The sequence below is a fragment of the Felis catus genome, chromosome C2 (assembly GCF_018350175.1).
Source record: "Felis catus isolate Fca126 chromosome C2, F.catus_Fca126_mat1.0, whole genome shotgun sequence".
Taxonomy (NCBI): Eukaryota; Metazoa; Chordata; class Mammalia; order Carnivora; family Felidae; genus Felis; species Felis catus.
Window position 1 is genome coordinate 81273122 of NC_058376.1, and position 15541 is coordinate 81288662.

At 43.5% G+C, this 15541-nt stretch overlaps 1 protein-coding gene and 1 non-coding gene across 2 annotated transcripts in view; both read left to right on the forward strand.

Moving 5' to 3' along the window:
* ETV5 (ETS variant transcription factor 5) overlaps positions 1–15541 on the forward strand; it is a 60470-nt gene that overhangs the window by 9397 nt on the left and 35532 nt on the right. The gene's annotated exons all lie outside the window — the stretch shown is intronic.
* Positions 12371–12473, forward strand: LOC111556376. Its single transcript, XR_002735861.1, has one exon. It is a non-coding gene; the product is annotated as a U6 spliceosomal RNA (small nuclear RNA).

Sequence of the window (15541 nt, forward strand, 5' to 3'; positions counted from 1 at the left end):
GGCACACAGTGCTTCTCCTCTTGGAATCCAAGGAGCTCAGAGTCTTGTCATGTTGCAGCTCCCAGCTCTTGGACAAGTGCCAGGCATGCTGATGCCAGTACCGGATTAGGTTGCTTTTTTAAAAATTCATTTTGTGAACTCATCAAGCTCATTTAACAGAGGCTTTGGTCGTCAGTTTCTGTCATTGTCCCAGCCTTCTGAGAGGCTCAGCTTAAAGGAGGGGCCGTAGTGTAGATGCTCGCCCCTAGTGTAGATACTGGTGGGCGCGTGTGAATGTGTGTGTGCGTGTGCGTGTGTGTGTGTGTGTGTGTGTGTGTGTAACCACAATGTAAGAACACCTTTAGGCTTGGCAGGTAGATGACAATGGAGTAGCAGCTCCTCTCAAGGAGAAGAGCCCCTCTATAGCAAATAAAGGGGGCTCCCCTGCCCAGGAGGAGGAAGCGTCTGGGGGAAAGCGGCAGTGTAGGGTGCAAAGACTCCAGGGAGAAAGATAAGATCTAGCTATCAAGAGGCCAGGAGTTTGCCACTGGTCTGCAGAGCAGCCAAGGCACCAAATGGGGATTCTGTGGTCAGAAAAACTATAGAGGAATGCTTCCCATGTCTCCATCTGGGTTCACTAGTGTTGGTAATGGGGGCAGGCAATGAGAAGAGGTAAACAGAAGGTATTTGAAAATAGCCAAATGTGTTATGGAAAAAAGGAAACAACCCATGTGCTAATTTACCTCCTGGATTTGATTTTCATAAAGTAGTATGCTTTTCTTGCAATAAACTCTGGCTGTCAGACTGGCTTTATCAGATCTCCTTCAGGGTAATTATTGAAAAGTTGGGAAAAATTCTCGAAGAAACCTAACCAGTTTTTAGCCTTGTACTTTGCGTTGTCCTTGGAGTAGTTTTCACCCGCCAACCCCAGATACTCATGCTCTTCCCTTTTGATGTCTCTTGGGCATGGTATGTTGGTGTGTGTGTGTGTGTGTGTGTGTGAGCACGCACAGATTATAAACCTTCCAAGCCCGATGTGAAACCAGTAAAAGAACTGTGAAGCTGTTCGTAATACGTGGCTTGCACCCTCCCCCCTCTGCAGCCAGAGAATCTAGTAGTGTCTCCAGAGACCCTCTCCCTTGGGGAGGATGCCAGGTGGCTCCTGATGTAGCTATTGGCAGTGAATGGAAAAGCAGGGAGTCTGGAAAGGCTGAGTTCCATAGAGAGCTGTCCTCTAATACAAACCAGCTTGCCCCCGGGAGGCAGGAGAAATACCTGTGAAGTCTGTTTCTCTCAGCTGGTAGCTATAGTCAGATTCTGAACAGGGCAGCACTGGATAGTTTTCTTTTGCCAGAGGGCACTTGCTGACCTTACAGCTGACTTGCACATCCTTGCAGATTTCAGATTTCAGCCAGGGTCTTGGCCATCTGAATCTTCGGGAGGGTGCAGAGCAGGCAGGCGCCTGCAGTGTCTGAATTTCTTACATAAACACAGCGCACTGGGCGAGCAAGCGTCCCTGTGGCGACAGCTGGGCTCTGTTCCGTCTGCCCCAGCGAGCTGAGCTGCTGAGTCCCCCTCTTGCCTGAATGGAGCATTCCAAATTGGTTGTGAATGGAGGGCGGGGCTCCCTTGCAGACTTTTTCAATGAATAACCAGACCCTATTGTGCAGCCTGTGGAAAAACAACCAACTCAAACAACACTGGGACTGTTAGAAATATGCTTGTGATTGGCAGCTTGGAGAACCTCCAAAATTAGTTTCCTTTGGCTTCCCCGCTGCTCCCTGTTCTCCGAGCCTGGGCTTAATGAGCCCGGGCTTAATGGGGTTCCAGTTTTCTTTTAAGTGCTGGCTTTAACCCCGCCACTGCCAGGCTGCCGGCCTGGGCTTCTGGGGTAGGGCTGCTACTGCCCAATGAGGCCGCCCGCCTCTCTTTGTCTCTGTTTGTCTCTGTAGCTGTCTAAAGGGGGTGCTAATAGGAGAGGGTGGTTTAGCTTCCCTGGAGAGAGAGGTGTTGAGACTTGATCCAAGGATATTACCCTTTTATCTCCTGCTTGCCGTGGGGCTGTGGCTTTAGCTCCCAGTGAAGATTGCTGCCTGCTCTTCCCCTCCAAGCTCCAGCCTCGCCTCCGGGACTGAAGCTCGGGTGTTTGCCTGCCACAGCGCAGCAGAGGTCTCCTGCTCAGGCTTACATTTGGACTTGGGAATGACAAAGCTGTAATTTCCCTACTCCTTGGCCTTCTCTGTCCTGTTTCATTTGCCACTGTGGTCGGATACATGTCATTTTAAAATGATCCTTCCCAGACTGTTACTCAGCTACGGGGGAGCTTCACTCCGGCTGTGACCCTTCCGCTGGGCACTCATCAAATGCCTTGTCTCCTCAAATGAACATCACAGGAAGTACCAGAAAGAACCCAGCCTCTGTGCAACCTCAAAACCCGAGAGGCCTCCTCCCCTGAAGTGAGGCCAGGTTCTAGGGGTCTGCTTGCCTCAGCTGCACCCACCTGAGACATCCTCCACCATCTTGGCCAACAGCTCACAGACACGTGCGGTCAGGACAAGGGCTAAACCAGGGCCACCGGATAAGCATGAAAAGCACAATCCGTGAAAAAGCAACCCAAAACTTAGTAGTAATGATTCAGTGCAGCTGCCTCAGGGTTTTAAAGAGCTCTTCTGAGTTCCTATCCCTCATCCTCACCACTGAGATGAGACTGTTGCATTTGTGTTTTGCTCTAACGTGGTGTTTTTTTTTCTTCCCCTGAAATATTTCCTTCACTATACATTGGGCCTGCAGGAATGTCTTCCTTTCCCCATTAAAAAAAGAACAGGCCTGGGCAGATTGTTCTTTTGTGAGACACTTTGAAACCTCTCAGGAGGTAACCCTAGATATCAGCTGTGTAAGAGGATGCTGATATCTGTGCTTCTCCGGAGGGGCTGAGGAGGACTTCAGCTTACATAAACACTTTTCAGCTGAGTGCCTGGAAATGCTTTGTGACTGCCTGAAAGGGCACTTAATGAGGGTCCTTTATACTTTCCCCATAGAAAAGGTAGAATAGACGAGGAGGCTGTGTCTTCTACGTGGCTGCAGGCCCACAGTAAAGACCAGATCCTGGAGTGCCTACCCCAAGTGTTGAAATCTGAATCTTAATAGAGAATAATTTAGTGGTGATGACATCACAGTGACGAGGGCTACTCAAGTCAGAAGATTTCTGCCCCTCAATTCCTTTCCCTCTCCAAGGAATCTTTCTTGAGGAATAAGGAAAAAGCAGCATAGGGTTTTAATGTCTTCTGTATTTTGATGAATATTAAACTTAGTCCCTGCTTCCCGACTCACATTCTTGTTGAAACAGGAAACAATTTCTCTTAGGCTCTAAGTGTCTCCAAAAGCAGAGAATCCCTGTGCTATGTTTCTTTATAACTGCTGGAGCCATAACACTGAGCACTGCACACAGCCACTACTTGGTGAATGCATTTTGCACACCAGCCCGCTCTCTGTTATGAACCCTTCCCACTCGCGTCTTTCAACAGCCCCCAACACCAGCCTCTAACCGCTTAGAGCAGTAGAGGATCTCAAAACCCCAGTTCTGAGAGTCCTTGGGATGACCTCAGAGATAAATAGGAAAAAAACTAGTTAGGACTAGTTTCTCATTTTCTGATTCCTCCTTCAAACGCATCCTCAAGCCAACTCTTCCCAGGCTGCATTTAGACTTTGTGCAGCTAATGCTATGTTTCCCAGTAAAACTGCATGTGCTAGAGAACAAGTCACAGTGTAGGCACCCTTGACGCACTTGCCCAGTTTCTGCTTTTAGGAGGAGGGCCATAGATAGAACAGTTCTCGGAGAAGCTGATTTCCTAATTTCTCTAGAGTTGGAATTTTCTCCTGTCAGATTTTAAGTTTGAAGTCAAAGATGAAATTGTCCACAGTGCCTAAGTCCCACTTAAAAGACTTTTTAATGATAATAAAAGTATTATTAGCACTTTTCTTTAATGCCGGCTTAGAGAAGAATCATGTAAATTGGGAATAAATTATAAGAGGGATGTTGAAGAAGGTTTAGTTTTGCATTTTTTTCACCATTCAGGAAAAATGCCGTTTCCCCTTTTCTTGCTGGTGTGTTGCCCGATGAGCAGCTCTCCGTGGTAAAATCTGCTGTCATTGACATAAGGCCCACAGTAGAGGAAGCCATCCTGTCATCTCTGCTGCAAAGGCTCTCAGTATTTATTTACTTAAAAAAATTTTTTAAGTATTTTCATTTACTTATTTAAGTAGGTTCCACACCCAGTGTGGAGCCCAATATGGGGCTTGAACTCACCACCTGGAGATTGGGACCTGATCTCATATCAAGAGTAGGATGCGTAACCAACTGAGCCACCCGGGCACCCCACAAAGGCTCTCTTTAGACCTATTTCTCGCAAATGAAAAGTAAATAAATAAGTTGTCTGTCATACGGGCAAAAGTCGAATATTAAAATTCTTTGAACAGCTGCCCCAGGAAAGGAATTAATAAGAACAATGTTCAAATTTTCCTTTTGGGGCAAGGAGGCCAGTCAGCTACCTTTTTATCCTACTACCCTCTGTCTGTGTTCTGTTTTTTGTTTTTTAATTTGAGAAAGAGAGAGCTTGAGTGGGGGAGAGGGACTGAGGGAGGGAGGAAGAGAATCTTAAGCAGGCTCCACACTCAGCACGGAGCCCCAATGCAGGGCTCGCTCCCACGACCCTGGGATCATGACCCGAGCTGAAATCAAGAGTTAGAGGCCCAACCGACTGAGCCACCCAGGTGCTCCTTCCTGCTGGTCTCTTAAGCTTGAAAGTAACCAAGTGCCCCAGGTGGAAGCCAGTTCTCCAGGCTGTGGGTCTAAAAAAGCCCCACCCCGTGGTAGTTGTAACGGGGTGGTGCATTTAAAGCCAGAAGAACCGCTTATTTTTATCCTGACTCTCCTCTGAGTCAGCTCTGTACACTCGCATAAGCCTTTTACTTGACTGTCAGATGCTTTGGTTTCTCCACGGCCCACAAATTTGGGGATGTGACACATTTATGCAATTAGATATATTCGTTCTGTGAAAGAGCCTCATATCTGTTAATACACAAGCCCTCCTTCAAAGTTGGGCCAGTTCTTTTCGAATCTCCTTGTTGTCTAATTTCTAACTCTTCTATTCAAGGCCTCTGGGTTTCCATTTTCAAATTCTAAAGTAACAATTCTAAATTGTTGGGATAAATGCGTCCTTTGAAGAGAAGGAACTACCCAGATCCAGGCTGTTACAAAAATAATACTGTGGTATGGAGAGTGTGACCCTGAAATAAACCTGCAACTAATTCATCTGTGTCAAAACAACAACAACAACTCTGCTACCGTTGGCATTAAATTATCTTCCTTCTTTGATAGCAGGTTTTCTGTTTGGAAATGACTATTCGGAAGATTTGCAATTTTGTGCTGAGGACAAGAGGGAGCTGTTCCGTGGTAGACACTTGTTCTTACCCACAGTTTCCCATCTGTGAATCAGGACATTCCTGATTCAGTACCTACCTCCAAAGTGGGTTCCTCCTCCTAACACCACCACTTCTTTTAAGGAGGATTCATATACAGAATCGATTTCCTTGTGTTTCAGCCAGATTTAGAATAGAAACCTTTAAAAATCACCTGTGTCGTTATGGTTATACTGACAGAGGTAAAGAAAGGACAAGATCAGTATCCCAAGTTCCGTTTAGCAACTGGTCCTCCTAGATGACCAGAGAAAGACATGACAAGCCAACTTTTTACCCTGGCAAACTCTCCTCAGGACCACAGGTCAGCCGTGAGGACTCTTGCTCCTAAGCCTATAACAGGCCGTTATCGACCTGAGCTCTTCCCGGGGCCCACTCAGCCTTTGCCGGTGGAGAGTAGCTTCCAGCCCCTTGCAAGAGAAGACACAAATAGCTCTGAGGATCACTTCTGCTCTTCTGAGCCAAAGCTGTCCCCCTCGCTGTCTCTCCTATAGAACTTGGGTGTCATCCTTGACTTGGATCACATTTTCTCCTCTCTGGAGGGGGAGTAAAGAGGCAGGGGAAGCCTTGAGCCCCGCCTGGAGGCTAGGGTGCCTCCCGCCCCCATATTCTGAGTGGTCGGCCTGAGAGGTAATACAGTGGTACGTTACACAGTGACCTCCCAAACTGACTTTCGTGGGCGAAATTTAGTTTTTCATCTTAGGGCGAGTAGTATTTCGGTTGGTGATTTGATTCTGAGATACCATGTGCTAGTTCTGCCAGCCAGCTGCTGCCATTGCTGGAAGAGACCGTGGAAGAAGGGGGAGGGGAGGGAGGCCATTTATTTGCGGGATGTTGTAATCGTTGAGCTGAGCCTAGCAGAGGCAAACCTCCAAACCACCCCCTTCCTCTCCCCGTTATATGAAGTCACTAGATGATATAAACATTATAGTTCAAATAATATGATCCCAACAGTAGAAAACACCCCAATAAAGCCCTTTCCTGTGAAGCATAATCCCTGTCAAGTCAATCCCCCTTTCCTACAGAGAAACTTAAAACCTCTTGTAAGTGTAAAACCACCGTGGTTTTTTTTCTCTTCTTCTTCTTCTTCTTCTTCTTTTTTTTTTTTTTTTTTTGTCTTTTCCTGCTTTTACCCTAGCCAGAAGGGCTTTGTGTGAGGGTCTAACAGAAGCTACAGGCTGGGGGGCCCCTTGAGCTGGAACTGCAGATGTGGTTCAGGATCCTTGGAACTAGATTTCTCTGTAGTTGAATCTGTCTCGCATCATACCTTCCACATTCCAGGGAGTCGTGAGGGCATAAAATGCCATAACGCCGGCCCTATACAAAACAAAATTTAGAAACCCTTCGCTTTCCAGAGCCAGTGTGAGCACTGCAGCATCCTGTCACTGATCCGATGCCAATCCTGTGTACAGCCAGCCTTTCCCCAGAGAAAGCAATGTTCTGCGAGCTCCACGTGTATCCATGGCACGGCCTAGACCCATGTTGCCGTCCGCTCCAGTCCCTAGAGATTTAGGGATCTCCAAGGTAAACAGAAAATGGAAGAGGGGCTTACACAGCCTGGCTTCGTGGTTTTAACTGCCTCGTGGTGTCAATTCTGTTGTCTGATTTGAAACCCAGGTGGAAGAAGTTCTATCAATAACTCTAATTCCTGTACCCTGGGAGGAATTCTACTGCCTTTGCAGGTGGCCACTTAGAGATATTTCAGATACCACTCTCCACTCGAGCTATTTATACATTTTCAAAGTTGGGCCAGTTCTTTTCTAAGCTCCTTTTCCTCCCTTTAATTTCTAACTCTTGTATGCAAGGCCTCTGGGTTTCCATTTTCAGAATTCTGAAGTAATCTTTTGATGTCCCCGCTAACCCTGCTTGTCTGCCACCCCGTTTGTGAATTGGGAGTGAGTTCTCCAGAGACCAAATCTCCACCCTGTCTTTCAAGTAAGTACCTATCATCTTTAATAAGAGCTCAACCAATGGGATTCCTAAGCTTGCATCCCCAAAAAGTTTCCAGCTCTTGAATTTCCAAATATTTGATACAACCTCATCCACTCTGATGAGCAAAGAAAGGTATCTTCTTCCCTCACCCTTTTCCTTGAGCAAGGCCTGGCTCCAGGGTTTTTTTGTTTGTTTGTTTGGGGTTTTGTTTTGTTTTGTCGTCATTTTTGGGGTTTGTTGTTTTGTTGTTGTTTCACTCTAGTATTCCCCAGCCATGTTCATGCAGGGTCATAAGACTTGAATCTCACTCTTAGGTTAGCCCTTTTCAAATAGCAGTGTAACCCTAGCCCTACTTTTTGGATCTGCCTTTTCCATAATTCATGTCATGATAGTAAGGTCAAAGTCTTTTTTTTTTCCTTCGGCTTATTGTGTTACCCCAAGTTTTTAGCTCTAAATCATGAAAAAATAGAGTGGGTTTTTTGTTTGTTGTCCACACACCCAATTCCTGAAGCCTCTCTTTTGCTGACTGTACGTTTTCCCCACTGCATAGAAGAAATCTGATTCCTGAAGCCAGATGTTCCGGGAACTAGCTTTATCAGATCCTAATTTGGCTCTTGCGTTATTTATCGTACAGACGATAATATTGGTCATATAAGAAGGGCTTCTACAATTGCTAATTGATGAATTCTGCTACCTCATGGTTGGTTCTCTACCTTGGGGCCCAGAAATAGACCACCAGGGTGATGATACTCAGTCCTTTGGTCCCCAACAAGCAACTTGACAAGTAGGAAAATATAACCTGGAGTAATCAACACCGTAACCACCACCATGATTAATCACCAATCTGAAACCCTGAATACTGCCACTGTGCTAATCCTGAAGAGAACTTTCCCTGTACCTACTGATACCACATTCAATCCCGGAGAGGAAGCCTTGCTTTCTTAATGTGGGATTTTGCTGAGGACAAATGCAGCCATTCTTACAGTTTGGGACTGCAGAATGAGTCTGTCCTGAAATCTTAGTCCGTGCATGTGTATGCTGACCTAGATGTTGGCTGCACCAGATGTTTGTCATATTTCCCATGAGTTATATAGAGAGCTTTGATTCCACAGCAGAGTCCTACTGCCATCCTTGATTCCCAAAACATAAATGCACGGGGGAATTCTCTAAGCCAACATACTTTTAAAATACAACTTGGGTCTTTAGTCCACATACCTTTTTGATCTAGCCTGGTAGGCTAAGTTAGACCAGTTGGAGCCTCCAGAAACTCTTGTGCCTTTTCTCTCTAAGGCTCAGAGCACCAAAGGCCAAGGCTGCCCATTTCAAGCTGCTTCTCCTGGCCCTGCCCACCCTTTATGGACAGAAGGAGCCAAATTAGCTGCTTAGAAGGGAAGAGAATGAAGGAACCTCAAGGAAGAGAACTTTAATTCTTTTTCATTCTCCCAACCTTCACAGATTGGTGGTGACTACATTGTGTCCTCTTGAGGACTCTAGGGATAAAATCTAAGGAGTTGTCCACCTGTTCTGGTAATGTTCTAAACCTGTTGTGCGTATGTATTTACATGTGTTTACAAGGAGTAAGAATGCTTTGTGGTCTTGAGTTGGGCATATGTTTTAGTTCCCATTATGTATGTATTAATGTGTATGTGGAATTACTGATAGATTTTACTTTTTTTGATATTTTGTACTTGTGTAATTACTGTCTTTTTACGCAGGCAGTGGTAGAGGTGGCCATGGACCATAGTCATGATGACAGCAGTGGCACTTTTCATTTTACCCTCTCTTGGGTGTTGTCTTCTCCTGAGTAGACCAAGGCCAAAAAAAGTATTTGAGAACTACTGGCTTAGATGTTAGAATGTAACCAACATTTGTCTTTGTGTAATTTTAGATTCCCTGGGCTGCATCACCCAAACATGGTCAGGGATAAACGGGATAGTATCCTTCCAATTTGGTAATGGGCCCAGGGTAGCTTTCTTCATGTGTGAATGCATGGTTTTGAAGTTCTTAGCACATCTACTTTTGACCTGTTAGTCAACCATAAGAAAGGCGTTTTTTTTCCTCTGAGTATCTCAGAGGAGACGGGGTATAATATCTGTCTTATTGATTGATTTTTAAAACATATTCCTGTATTTGCTTCATTTCTCTGTGCATAGATTTTTTTTTCTTTCTGAACCATTCAAAAGCAAGTTGTAGACATAATATTTCACCCCCAAATACTTTAGTGTACATCTTCAAAGATTAACGATATTCTACATACCTAAGAAAATTAACTTTTATTCAGTAATATTCAGAATTCCCCAGTTGTCCCTTAAATGTCTTTTCTAGCTGACACTATCATTGGCTTTGTTCTCGGATTCAAGTAAGAATCATATATTGTATTTACTGTTATGTCTTTTTTATCTTCTTTACAACAGTCTATCCCTTTTTCCCCCGTAACATTGACCCTTTTTTGAAGGGCCCTAGACAGTTGTTTTTTAGCTGTTGACTTTTGGGGGTGCATTTAAAGGATATGTAGAAATGCAAACATATAGAAATGCTGGCCTGAGGCACAGAAATGTCCTATAGGGTGCTGATTCTCTCACTCTTATATCCATGTTATTGTGTTGACTTTAAAATTTTTTTTTCAACGTTTATTTATTTTTGGGACAGAGAGAGACAGAGCATGAATGGGGGAGGGGCAGAGAGAGAGGGAGACACAGAATCGGAAACAGGCTCCAGGCTCTGAGCCATCAGCCCAGAGCCTGACGCGGGGCTCGAACTCACGGACCGCAAGATCGTGACCTGAGCTGAAGTCGGACGCTTAACTGACTGCGCCACCCAGGCGCCCCATGCGTTGACTTTAAAATACTGGTAAAAGAACAGAGCAAGTCAGATGGAGATACTTGGGTCAGAGATAGTTTGTGCGTGTTTGAGGAGAGGGCTTTGGAGGGAATCATTGAAATTTTTTAGCACAGCTTACTAAATAGTTGACTTTACTATTTATGGATGATTTTTCACTATATTCAGTTTTTAAATTTATGCTTACCAAGGTTAGCTGTGTTAGATATGAAAGAAAACAGCACATTCTCTCATACCTCTTCCAATTCTGCTTTTGGATCTTGTGCCCCCTAACTGCATTTGATAACATTTCAAATTTTTATTTTTGGAAACCGTTGCTGGGCAAAATTAACGTTAACTATTACAATGGGTTTGAGTATGTTTCTTATTTGGTTTGGAAATCCAAAAGGCATCTCCTTTTCCAGATGCTCTTTTGAAGTGCCAGAACTTATCCACTTACTTTATCTGCCTTAAACCTTCTCGGTTCCCAGAACAGGGTATTATCTCCTGTCCTTGTCATTCACCAGGACTGCGATAGCAATCACAAAGAATATTGAGACATTAGGAATATATTTTATGCTTGAAATGAATTTTTAATCTACTCAGCCCTAAAATAAAGACCTCTTTCTGACCTCTTCTGGTAATATGGTAGAATATAAAAACTAAGCCTAATTGTATCTAATCTTTTTTTCTTAGAACTAGCTATTTGCGCTTTGTCTCAAAATTTGTCCAGAAAAGGCGAGAGCTAAGGAAAGGCAACGGTATATTGGAAAGTAGGCCTGTTGGCTTTGTTGTGCTGTTCAAACCAGAGGTCCCAAGGGACACTACATCTGGTGACTTAAAGCCCTCTGGTCTTTGCCAGTAGGGTACTCTGACAAGTAGAGGGTAAATGAGAAGAGAAGAGATCACACTTGCTCTTTCTGGGTGGCTTCTTTGGTTCTATTTGACCAGTGTCCTTTTCATACTCACATGTCCTGCTTGATGGTCTTTCCCTCTGCCTTCTTTCCTCATGCTCCACTCACTGCCGTAACCGAAGAACAGTATGGGCAGATGTCTTGGGCTCTCTCCACCCCCCCGCCCCCATTCTTGAACTAAACAGTACATATTTCCTTTCTCTGGAGGGAAGTGAAGTGGGATGGTAGTGGTCTAAGTGAGGAACAGTGACCTAAATCCAGCGGCAAAGAGAGTAGTAAGCTTAAGAATAGACCTTCACTTTAGGATTACGACTCTGGAATCTCGAGAAGTCTCTGACCACGACTATATTCCACGTCACGTTTGTTCAGAAGGGCTCTGAGAGGCTCGAGAGACAGGCGAGCCACCTCAGACACAGCCTCGTGGACATGCCATTTGGAGGCAGGTGTTGGTATTCTGGTCAACTTCCGTCATGAGACACAACTTTCCATGTGAAGTAAGAAGATCGTGGCTGTCGAGTGTGACCAAATAAGGTCCTCCCCCAAGGGCAGGCCTGCACAGCTGATTTGGGAAAGATTAGTCTGCCCCAGATGAAGGTATTGAAACTGAAGAAGGGAGGAGGAAAACCCCAAAGCAAAACCTGAATGACGATTACCAGGGGAAGGTAGGCAAAGCCTATGTGTGAAGCAGGAGAAACAACTAGTCTTCGCCCCACCCCACCCAGACTGCAGTGTAACTGATTGGCAATTTCTTTAACACTCAGCAGCTACCTAAATGTTACATGTATTCACAACAAAGTCAGTGGCAAATTGAAACTTGGATGATTATGAAACACTAGAGGAAAGGCTTATTAGACGAGGTGGGTTTTGTCTTTCTTAAAAAAAGAAATTCATTTTGAATCAAACTGTCGTTCATCATAACATTCAACAAAAGTGTTTTCCTTTGTTTTGATCGTATGTGCTGTAATAGTGAAGTTCACTGCCAGCACTGGCATGGGGTAGCTCCCTTGGACAGAGTCCACAAGCCTGTACTTGTGGGCAGGAAACAGATTTTGTCAGCAGAGGGAATTATTATTTCTCTTGAATGGGCCAGTTTGTCTATTTTTTTCTATTTTAAAACAATTGGGCTATTTCTTTGGAAGACTGCTTCTCTACCCTCACAGAATAAAGATTTTTTAAAATTTGAGAAATCTTCATAAGTATTAACTCAACGATGCTGTTTAACAGGGCTGCTCTCTTTAAAAATGAGGAATTTGGTCTCACTTCAACACACATACTAAACTTGGAACGATACAGAGAAGATCAGCACAGCCCCTGTGCAAGGATGACACACAAGCTCATGAAGCGTTCCATATTTTTCCTAAAATAACACTGTATGTGAACAATCCTGGTATTAAAATTCTAATACTTAATTAAAAAAAAGAAACAGACTTGAAATAATGTAGAGCAATCGTAAGAGTACAGTTTGACAAGCTGTACAAGCATTTGGATCAGGACCCAGAAAGCTTCTCAGAATACAAGACCCCTTGTGGCCCCTGAATAGGCACTACCCTCAGAGTAACCTCGATCCTGATTTTAAACACCGTGTATTGGTTCTATCTCCTTTTGAATGGTGCCTAAATCTTTTGTGTCTGGCTCTCACTCAACATATTTGTGAGATTCCATGTTGTCCATGTAGTTGTAATTTCTTTATTCTCATTTCTGGGTAGTGCTGAGGTTTAGTTTGGGGTTACATTGAGCCTATAGATAAATTTGGGAAGAATTGATATCTCTATAATATTATGCTTTCCAACCCATGAACATGATATAGTCCTCCATTTATGGAGAATTCTGTGATTTTCTTGGGTTTTGTAGTTTTCAGCTGAGGCATCCTACATGTCTTTTATTAGATGTGTTCCCAGGTATTTGATGTTATTTGTTGCTATTATAAATTTACTTTTTAGATTTCATAGGTCTACAGAAATAGTTCTTTTTCACATTAGCCTTGTTGCCAATCATCTTCATAAATTAGCCTATTGATTCTTCTATTTTGTGGATACTTTTATATTTTCTACATACCCAATTAGGCCATCTGTGAATAATGACAGTTATATTTTTCCTTTCTAATCCTTTTGCCTTTTATTTATTTTTCTTGACTTATTGCATTGGCTAGGATCAGGCCAGATTTTTTTTAAAAAATTTTTTTAATGTTTGTTTATTTTTGACAGACAGAGAGAAAGAATGGGGGAGGGGAAGAGAGAAAGGGAGACACAGAAACCAAAGCAAGCTCCATCCAGGCTCTGAGCTCTCAGCACAGAGCCCGATGTGGGGCAGGAACTCATGAACTCCAAGATCATGACCTGAGCTGAAGTCAGATGCTTAACCGACTGAGCCACTCAGGTGCCCCAGGATCAGGCCTGATTTTTGATCACTGTGTCAGAAAAATGTCCCAAGGAGTTTTCTAATAAGTTAAGTTGATTGGTTTGTGAACTATAATATCTAAATTTAAAATGGTGTTATGCTGGTCTACAAAGCAATACACTGTATTTTATGGTGCATATCCACAGATGTGGGCTTAAATCTAATCAGATAGCCGTCCTTGTCTTTCCTACCCCTGACAAGCAGAGGTATAAATCCCATATTTATATGGGATATATAAGTATTCCATATATATTTGTGCATGGATCCTTAACAGAGTTCTTATACTCCAGTAGGAGTACAGATAGTCCAAAGTGTTCTTGCCTCACACGTGGCATTGAGAGGGCATTGTCTAGAGTCAGTTGCAGGAGGGACAAGACATTTGGGGAGAGAAATGGTATCCATGGTAGCAATGTGTTATCTGGCCAGTCAGTGACTGACTGTGGAAGATACCAGGTCTCCAAAGTTCCTGCAGTTGTCTAAATAAGCAGAAGATATTGGCCAACTGGAATATAGAAGGGAGAATGAGATCTTTTAGGTAGAGTGGGAGGCAAGGACTGATAATAAGTAAAGGCTACTGGAGTCAAGAAATGTTGGTTGCCAGTAGGAGTGAGGGAGGGATTCTGGGCATTTTAGTGGCCTAGGGAGAGGGAAGGTGTGAGTCGAGTGGATGCAGGTGTTATCAGGTGTCCCTCCAGCTGAAGAATGCAGAGAAAACATGAGGATACAGACCCTGAGAGTTGGCAGAAAGTATTCTTCCACTCTCTTCTCTGGTGTTGTCTTTCTTCTCCATCTCTTTCCCTATTCCTTTTAATTCCTTTTTGATTTAGTCTTTTTCTCTCAGATTTCCTCTAGGAGGCAATGTGGTAGAACACTAAGCAGTGTTTAGGTAGGAATCCTGACCACTTACAGCTACGAGACTGTGACAGATTACTTACCCTTTTGAGTCTGGGTTTTCTCATCTATAAAGAGGGGACACTGGAAGTAGCTTTCTCACTGGGTTGGGAAGATCGAATAAAATAATGTATGTAGGAGCAGTTCGGTGCAAAGTAAATCCTAAGGAGTCTATGTGGCTGCCTCTGTCTTGATCTGTCTACCTTGTTCTTTTCCAGAGGTTTGTTCTTATTCATTTTTTTCTTTGTTCTAGAATACTTTCTTTCAACCAGGTGTAATGTGATATTTTTGTTTTTGTTGAAAAAAGGTTTATGTACTCTATTTTTAATGTACAAAGTGGAGGAGTGAAATGTCTCCCATTTCTGTCAGTGCAGTAGATTACCGAAATGACAGAAGCTCTGGCTTCCTCTCTTCTCTAATAGCAGAAGCTCCAAGACCTTGAACAATTACTGTAATTCCTTTGGGTCTCAGTGTCCTTATAAATGTAGGGGCCTGAATGAAGTGAACTGTGAGGCCCTGTGAGGTCTAACTATACACGCATCTATGAGATGATGCTAAAAGTCAGATTCCTCACAAAATTGTACATGCCATGAAGAAAGGGCCATGTTTGTTGGGCATACCGTCCTGTCCTCAGCATCTCCAGGATGCTTGACCCATAGAATATGCTCAGTGAATGGATGAATGGATGAATGGATGATTGAACGAATGAATGAATGAATGAATGAATAATGAAATATTTACAACAATGAATATGTTCCATACTCACCAGGAATATTTGTCAGGGCACCATTGGCTTTATAGGCCCATCTTCTATAACTCTGAGCTTAAACTCAGAGTTTTTAATTGTAGAAAATGTTTATCAACTTACATACTCAACATTTTTGGCATTTCTTTTCCAGTTTCCTCAGGAGTTCATGATCTTTTTAAATTCCAATTCATTACCATGCTTTGTAGTCCTGGGTCTCTGTCATCGTTTAGTAAGTTGCCTGTGCGAAGTTAAATACTCTATTTTTGAAAGCACAGTGTATTAATACACAACATCATTGCACCATCTGCAAGGTGCTGTGCCATTTTATTTCTCAAGGCAGCATCACATATCTCATTTTACAAAGGAGGGAACAGACTGAAAGCAAGGA